We start from the raw sequence: 9,166 nt of genomic DNA, 5'->3' as shown, positions 1-9,166 counted from the left end.
TTGGATTTAAGGATCTGCAATGACACACTTTTGAGAGTCCATCTTACAGAGGTTTTATGAAACAGCCCATATTAAAAGTCCCAATACCAATTTGAATTGCCGAAGTGTTTGTATCTTAACAGCACTCACGCTTCAGCATTATAGACTGAGGATAAGAGCTATGTTAGCGCCCAGAGTAGCATGAGTGCCTGCTGGGGCTGTACGGTTCGTGTTGTGTTTTTCACCTGATTGATCCGAATTCAATCTTCGTTCCGGGCGCATGTGAGCTTGGTTGGTGGTTACCGGACAGGTAGGGTTTCCTCCGGTAATCCGCCCTCTACCCCCAACACACACAGCGCAAACCTCAACAAAATTGAGTATCTTTCATAAAAAAACAATTGTAAACAGTAGCTATAAAATCGAAAAAAGTTAAAAACTTCCTGTGTCTAGTTAAGTAAATTAGGTACTAGTGTCGGGACACTCTCCGTGTCGTCCCATATTGCAGGCTCTGATGTACTTCACATACCTAGAAATACACACACAAACACGAACAAACAAGAAACACACTAATCATGCATGTTTTCGGTAAAAAGTCATTTAAGGCGATTTTGTTTAATTGTTCTGACTCGATTTTGCACATTGCGGATTTTTTTTATTTCGTGTGTAGGCACACACATACCGCTATTCATATGAACAAGTATTTATGGCCAAATTTATAGAATACCCTTTTCAAATAAACTTTAAATTGAACGGATGAGTCATCTCTTTAAAAGGAAAATGCGGTCGTTGATTTAACGACAAAACGTTGTAAAACAATGCATCGCACTTTATCGCATTCGTTTATGTATCTATTTCAGGCTATTTGGTGAATAGGGTGATACAACCATTATATGCCAGAATGATTAGTTTTCTACAGATCGAGAGTTTTGTATAGTTTAATAACTGCATGCTTGGTAGTATGATTGTTTTCATATTACGGTGTAGAAACTAATAACGAATTTTTGTAAGAAGCACTTTTGTTAGTCGTATGATATCATATTTTGAAGCATTTATTCACATATTGTTCGACGCTCGAGCAAATTTCATGCATATGCATTTTGTATCGCACTAAAGAATGAAATAAGACTAAAATTATGTGATATCTGTGTCATTTGCAATGATCATTTAATGTACGGTCATATAAAACAGATATATTTGCTTTTGATTTTTGTAGTTCACTTTAAAATTTCATTGGTTGTGTCATGTTATAAAAAACGTCCGATGCGCGTTGTTCATTTGTTCAATATGTGATTTTTGTTTCTTGATTCTTAAGTTCTGAAATGTTTTATCAAATCCCAAAGGAACTTCATTGGTCTTGTAATGTTATTTAAACATCGTATACGCGTTGTAAATTGTGTACCATACTAATATTTTAATATCCTCGATAAGAACTCTTTAAAAAGCATAACCGAATAAATCCTAACTCATGTCTGGGGCTAAATGTCTTATCAATCCTATCTTGACATACAGTTATACGGATAATTTACTGATAGTCTAAGAACCGTATTGATGTAAGATGCAGATTGCACAGACGTCAGCTATAGAAAGTAATAATATTCTGGAAGGTTTCAACAAACTCCAATCATATTGTTTTATATTTACTACGTGGTTAATTCGTACAAATATTGAACTCCTTAAAACCGTTAAAGTGTTTGTACCGACGCATCATTAATTATTTTGCTATTAAAACGTATTTATACATCAGTATATCATTATATCGCAATAAATATTTATATAAATCATAGCTTGTTGTCAATAATACGGTTTACCTTTCAAATATAAATCCATGTGTCTGGACAATGGTATTACTGTTCACATTAACGCGATTTTATTTCCGTCCTTGCAATATAATGACAACTTCAGAAAAAGAAAGTGTCGGTAAACTGATACTGTATCTAAAGAACATTCCCACATTGAAGATCGAATCCGTGACTTGCCGGTCGTTATGCGGACGCCATATTCACTACACAACGGCGACCTTTAAAAGCTACAGTAGTCGGAATTGCAGACACACTGGATGACCTCGCTGGAATGTCAACATGTGCTGACGACTAACACAATCTTTTTTAAAATCGAACATCGAATACAAATGAAAACCATCATTGCGAGCCACGTTTGTGCATCTCCTGCATCAGTTACAACAAACGTATATATACTGCAATTTTATATTGAGTACACTGTGAAGGCCACATTTATCCGTACCAACTTGTATGGGACAATATGGGACAATAATTGTAAATATCTAGATAACATAAGCAGATCGCTGTTAATCTGTAATAAGCATATTTAAGCAAGTGCCGTTCAGAAAGATTAAAATTAATAAAGTTTGAATCGAATTATTAACATAGTTGTATTGTAATACTCATGATGTGAAGGAATAATAGTACATATATGGGCATTATTGATCAAGTATATTATTGATAGTATTTGCAGCATTATAATGCGCACTGCTTTTATTATCAAAGAAGGAAAGGTAGAATTAAATGTTTATAAAAGTCGTAAAACTTGTATTTATGGTCGTTGAAGGTATATCTTTATTAAAATATCGCTGACTAATATTTATCTCGTACGAGGAAATACGAGTAATTAGATTTTAAAGAGAATGCTTACGTTCGTTATCATGAAAATTAACAAATACACTATTTTACTATGTACATATGATGGAATATGATACAGAAGTAGATGATAGTGTATATGTCTTGCATCATATTTACAAAAAAATTAAGAAATAACACGATACACAACTCGCATGCCCCACTTAACATCGATAAGACAGTATTCATAACTGAAATCTTCACGGAGTAAATGGCATTTTCCCTGCAAAGTTCACGGACCTCGATACCATGAATCAATAAAAGGTATGAAAAAAAAATTATTACCGTGCGTGCCGTTGTATTATGCATCAAAACTAACTATCCAGCGCCGTTTGAAACTTTTGTTTACATACATTTCAACTAACTGACGTTTTAAAACACACGAGTGATTTCTTTGGTCCAATTCAAAGGTCTGTCTTTACAACTGGAGATTTTATTCATAAATACTGTATGATCGTTGTCAAGTATGTCAAGCGAATTGTGTATCGTGTTTTTTCTTAATGTTTACCAAGCATTCGTAGAAATATAACAAGATATATACATGTCCAGAAAGGAAATTCATTTATGCGTTGAATAAGACCGGGTTCATGAAAATCGCTGAAAAATTGATGAAGTAATGGCTGGTCTACGCGATGCTTCCCGTTTTCGGGTGATTTCGAGTTGGATAACTTGTTATATATATATTTGATGGTGAAATTGTTTTTTCAGAAAAGTTGATTTTTCGTTATTATAAGATTATTTATCATTCAAATAATGTTTTCACTAATTAATATCATATCCACACGATAACCACATGTGCTCAAGATATAACGTTTAAAGCTTGCGTTGAGGAACGTTTGACACACTAATACATTTGCCTGTTGGTCAAGAAGTAAACTGCACCATTGTAAGTAGACTACTTCGCAAGTTTGAATAACGAGTGCAATGTGGGGATTATTGTACGGGCAGAAGAAAACTAAATGTTCAACAATATTGTCACACCATCTTGAGCACTTGTGATACTGTTCCGCGTATAATCTTGATACCATACGGTCTATCGCTCTATTAATGAATTCATTATGGGCAGCAACTCTGGATGAGTTTTCAGATTGCACAAGGCACATTTGGTTTACCGTCCTTCGGCAATAACTCGGACAAACTTGGTCTTTAAGTGCATATTAACGAGTACCTGGTTTCTCTGGACGGATTAGTCACGTGTCTCATGCAGAGCTCCAGATAAGGATTTAGTCTAAAGGGCATGACACCCCCTGATATTATTTTTAAAGCGTATTTCCTTTTTTTCAGCCATAAAGGGTATTTAGAAATATTAAGGGTTATATTCCATTTCCATAGAAAACTGACAAAGTGAATCGCGTGTTTACTCTAGAAATATTTTTATTTGTTATTTATATTATTAAATGCAAACAGAATGAATTTAAAATGACGATATGAACATACTTTCTTTTAAAATATCCCCGCAGGAGGCGCTGGTCGCTTAAAACGTCCCTTATTTGATCCACAAACATGATGGGTCGTCATTTTATGTCCCCCACCACTATAGTGGGGGACAAATTGTTTTTGCCATGTCTGTTGGTCTGTTTGGTCAAACTTTAACATTCGCCATATTTTTTGCAATATTGAAGATAGCAACTACATATTTGGCAAACATGTGTATCACATGGAGCTCCACATTTTGAGTGGTGGAAGGTCAAGGTCAAGTTCATCCTTCAAGGTCAAAGGTCAAAAAAAGAAAGACAAAAGTCAAAGTGGCGCAGAAGGGGACATAGTGTTTCTGACAAACACATTTCTTGTTATTACAAGCTTATTTTGATTGACTTACTTTTGATTCAAAGATTAACTTACACTTGAAACTCAACTGGATTATTGGTTAAACCGGTTACGCACTTTAATCGATTTAGCGTTTTGGTACGTACTGGGTCGATTTTCAATGCGTTTTTTTATTTTGTCAATGCGTAAATACGCAGATACGCCTCTTATACCTCAGTCACAAATGGACATCGATCACCGTCTGATCAGCGGCCAACGTATCTTTCCGCTCATCGCACTGGCGACCGGCCGATGATCGCACGGGAAAAGGGGCCAATTTGAAGCATCGGGCGGCGTCCGGATTAATTTTAAGTCTCACTTAAAATTTTACCCGACGTCGGGCCCGGGAAGGAATCAAGTTGAGATCGAAACAAGATCACCGATCGACGCACGGGTATCGGTTGGCGATCGCCCGACATCGGATTCATTGAACGTGTATCGGCCAAAGTTAAAGTATTTCCCAGAGGCATATGCATCGGCCGGCGACCGTCTGATTTCCAGAGGGCCTCCACACGATGCCCGACGGACGCCGGACGATGCTCGTTATGATACACGTACAATGAATCCAATGTCGGGCGCACGCCGGGCGATAACCATTCGTTGATCGTCCGATATTTGTTCGATCTCAACTCGATTCTTTCCCGGGCCCGATGTTGGGTAAAACAAACAGTGATATAACAAATTAATCCGGACGCTGCCCGATGCTACAAAATGACCCGATGTGCGTGCGATCATCGGCCGGCGCCAGGCCGATGAGCGGAAAAAACGTCGGTCGCTGATCGGACGGTGATCGGTGTCTATTTGTTACTGAGGTTTTAAGCTTTGTAACTAATCAGACGGCGGAAGACTCCGACATGTGTCCAGTCTCCCCGATACCTGGAGATCGGACATATCGGCCGGCGACCGGATTATTTGTGAGCGAGACGTTATCTAGAGCTCTGGTCTCAAATGGCAAATAAATCTATTAATCATTCCAATCACTCAATTATTATTTAACCTATTTTACCTTAATAATGCCTTATATTTTTATTTATAATTTTCAAATTTCTATTATCATATTTATATTTAAAACTGTCCGATAGTATGCATGATGTTACATTACTTTGTTAACAATGCTCACGCTTTATCTCGGAATATTTGTTTGTTTCGTGTGTACATCACTTAAGCCGACGTTTTTAAAATCAGAGAGAACTGGTTGTTTCACACACAAAAACAAAACAATTACTAAATTCACACACATTACATTGTTAAATAAACGTATATTCAGAGATATTTTCGATTAAGTGAATAGTTGAAAGAATAAGCGTGTTAGAAGTTATCGAGTAAAGATTGTCAACTGGATCGTTTACAACAGTGCCCGCCCCATCATTGCGGCAAACAATCCGGTAGTAACGGCTACCAGGGACACTGTCACGTGACCAACTCTGTTGCAGTAGTCAGAATGGCAGATGCACTCGATTATGTTGGTGTGTGTACATTTGTCAACGAATACATTGACAAAAGATGGACGTCCCCTTGTGATAACTGAAACATATTTTGTATTATTATACGATACAAATTACCACTGCATCAAAAACATCTCAGAAGTTGATTACTTACTTTCATTGACTCTGATATTCGCGAAAGGAAAACAATTTTCGTTGAGAGTAAGGCAGACAAAAACAGATTAAACATTTACATTGCTTTAAAGTTGTTAGTAAATGGTCTCTGGTCAAAAACCTATTCAAAATGCGTCAATACACTTGGAACCTGCGCCGACAATTATATAGTATTGTCAAGTTTGATTTAACAGTTTAACAATGAACTACGGCGTAGACAGGTGACAAAAGTAACTGTTATGCTTACCGCCATTGTTATGCACTTGTGTACATGCCACACATCCGCTCACCCATGACAGGGACAAATTTCGGGAGCAGCTATCGGCGGGAGAGGTGCCCGTGCAGACGTAGCATTTATACGATGCCACTTGTTTAAGATTGACTATAAAACAAACAGTACAACAATAAAAATCATGTCTACTCGACACCAATATGCGTTTTCAATGGCTTTGAATAAAGTTAGATGTTCAGAGATGTGATACATCCTGCACGTGTTGTTGCTCAGTGTTGTTCAATGAAATAAGCTATTTAAACAAGAGCGACATCATCGCAATGAGTCGCTCACCTATATTCGATTTGGTACCCTTTATTTATATGAGGCGCGTTCTGAGAAAACATGGCTTAATGCACGTGCATTAAGTGTCGTCCAAGATTAGCGCTAATCAGGGACGACACTTTGCGGCTCAATTTCAATTTTGCTAAGAAGAGACTTCATTTAAACGAAAAATGTCATAAAAGCATAAGTGTCGCCCCTGATTAGCCTGTGCAGACTGCACAGGCTAATCTGCGATGACACTTTACGCACATGCATTATGCCCAGTTTTCTCTGGACGGGACTCATATAAGCTCGTATAATGTTTTAGATTTTGCATACACACAAGAAGACCTAAAAATTAACATAGGGGCGTGCCAAACTTTGATCATGTCAAGATTTAGATATTATTATAAGAAATTTGGAAGAATAGCACTGTTCGACTTTACATGCCAAATACCAAGCACCATAGTGGTAAAAATTTGTAACGATAATATTTGCAATGCTTCTATATACTATGTGGCCCACTGGACCGAGGCCAGTTTTTACTCCAGGGGAATTTGAATGCGCTCTGTTCTAGGTCACTACATGATGCTTTCGACCAAATCTGGACTAATTAAACTTGTATAGTTTGCCAGATATACATATACAACATCTTTCCATTATTGCAAGGGCAATTTTGATCCTAGGGGCATGATTATACCATACTTTGGTAGATGAATATAATCTGGCATTACATACCACATTCTAAACCCATAAGCCGTGTGGCTTAAGAGGCGTATTTTTTACCACATACACATGGACGGAAAAGACGTAAGCTCCCGATCGGAGTCCATTTCTACCAGAGGGCATGATTTGAACAAACGTAGTAGTTTTTTTTACACATACATAACATGGTGGTGTTGCCATTTTAGGAAAGATATGTCTTCTATAAACAAATAAAGAAAACAAGGTACCTCCAGTTACCCCCATGGCGAACATAGTTTTGACATCAATGTCATGATTTGAACAAACTGTGATGAGGACCACTACTCAATGTTTCATTAAAAAGACTAATCATCTGAGTATTGCTGTTTCAGGTGAGCTATTATGTGGAAAACATGTACATAGTCAAGTATGATTGCACGGGCATGATTTGAATAAACGTGCCAGAGGACCACTATATATTGTTTAATAGCAAATACCATACATCTTGCCTTTACGGTTCTAGAGCAGACATTATTTTTAAATTTCACTATATACATATCAGGAAATATAAAACAAACTTTTTCGACGGGGAAAATATTGACCTCATGGACATATTTCAAATAAACTAGATAGAGGGCTAGTATATGCTGTTATATAAGAACTTCCAAATCTTTGACACTTATTGTTTCTTATGATGTAATGAATGTTTTGTCTATTTGTCAATCTGGTAAATATGTTAATCCCTGGGCTGGACAAATTTTACCCCAGCGGAATGAATTGATAAGTCGGAGGTTACACAACATCTCTCCAAAATAAACTGAAAAATAAATAAATAAAAAACGAATGTCAAGCTTGAATGTAAAGACCCCCCATACAAATATTACAGTAAGCAAAATACAAAATATACGAATAACAACTATGCAAGCATAGTTTACTTTTAATAACAGTTAATATATACATAGTTATGAATTATTGCTTAGCAACAGCAGCGCCATTAAAGAAAACATTTTTTAGCCTTCCATATTTTTAAAATCGGAGCAAACAGAAAGACCAATTGAACTGAGTTTTAAACAAGTAGTAAAATTCAACAGAAGATCGTTTGACTATAAATCTTTAATAGGCGTTCCAAAATCGATTTGAGATGAAAAGACAATTATCGGCATTACAATTGATTAATTATCTTTGTTTTAAGTTCATTTTACATAAGCTTTATTAGTGTCAAAGGAGCATGTGTAATCGTTAAGCCGTTAACTGCATGCATAATGACACTAAAAAGGCTTTTTTCAATGACACATATGTTACGTTTCAAATGAATACGTGTAGTGTTGAGATGTTGCACGTTAATCCTAACAATATTATTGCGCGCACACATGCTTTGATAGTTAACATAATACTTCATAGTTATACAGTTCACAAATATACTTATCGACTAATGTGTCGGCACAATGTTAATGTTGATTTCTAAATAATAATGTTAAATTATGCGTAATTAGATACTTATTCGATAGTTTATATATATACTTAGTTTTTTCTTATATCGATTGTGTGTACCATTTCGACGCTTAATGATAATTTTTTTTTTCATTTGTATGAAGCCCTTTTAATTATTTATTTTATTTATCAGTTTTTATAATCAAGAAATTGTCAATTATAAACAAAATATATGAAGTCAATAGCAAGAAGGGTCATTTTTAGAAAACGAAACTTTATTTGTGTTAGATGTTAAACGATTAACATGGGTAGTTTCATCTGTAATGTTATGTTTACAAAGATGTTAACATAGGATTTAATGCAAACCATTTACATATTTTACCAGATCTGTATGTTATATTTATATGAATATCACATTTACCCCATCGTCAAGCGTGCAAACTATGGCGAAATATGTCTGATGATCAATTTCAATTTGGTATGTTTATGCAGAAAAAATC

At 36.0% G+C, this 9,166-nt stretch overlaps 1 long non-coding RNA gene across 1 annotated transcript; it reads right to left on the bottom strand.

Moving 5' to 3' along the window:
* Positions 1-5,645: 5,645 nt before the first annotated feature.
* Positions 5,646-6,402, bottom strand: LOC127847391 (uncharacterized). The gene is made up of 2 exons (XR_008033954.1): positions 6,264-6,402; positions 5,646-5,942 (listed from the first exon to the last, which is right to left on the bottom strand). It is a non-coding gene; the product is annotated as an uncharacterized LOC127847391 (long non-coding RNA).
* Positions 6,403-9,166: the final 2,764 nt, after the last annotated feature.

Source organism: Dreissena polymorpha, chromosome 10, assembly GCF_020536995.1.
Source record: "Dreissena polymorpha isolate Duluth1 chromosome 10, UMN_Dpol_1.0, whole genome shotgun sequence".
Taxonomy (NCBI): domain Eukaryota; kingdom Metazoa; phylum Mollusca; class Bivalvia; order Myida; family Dreissenidae; genus Dreissena; species Dreissena polymorpha.
Note: the sequence above shows the minus strand (reverse complement) of the source record. Positions and strands in the feature narration are given on the sequence as shown.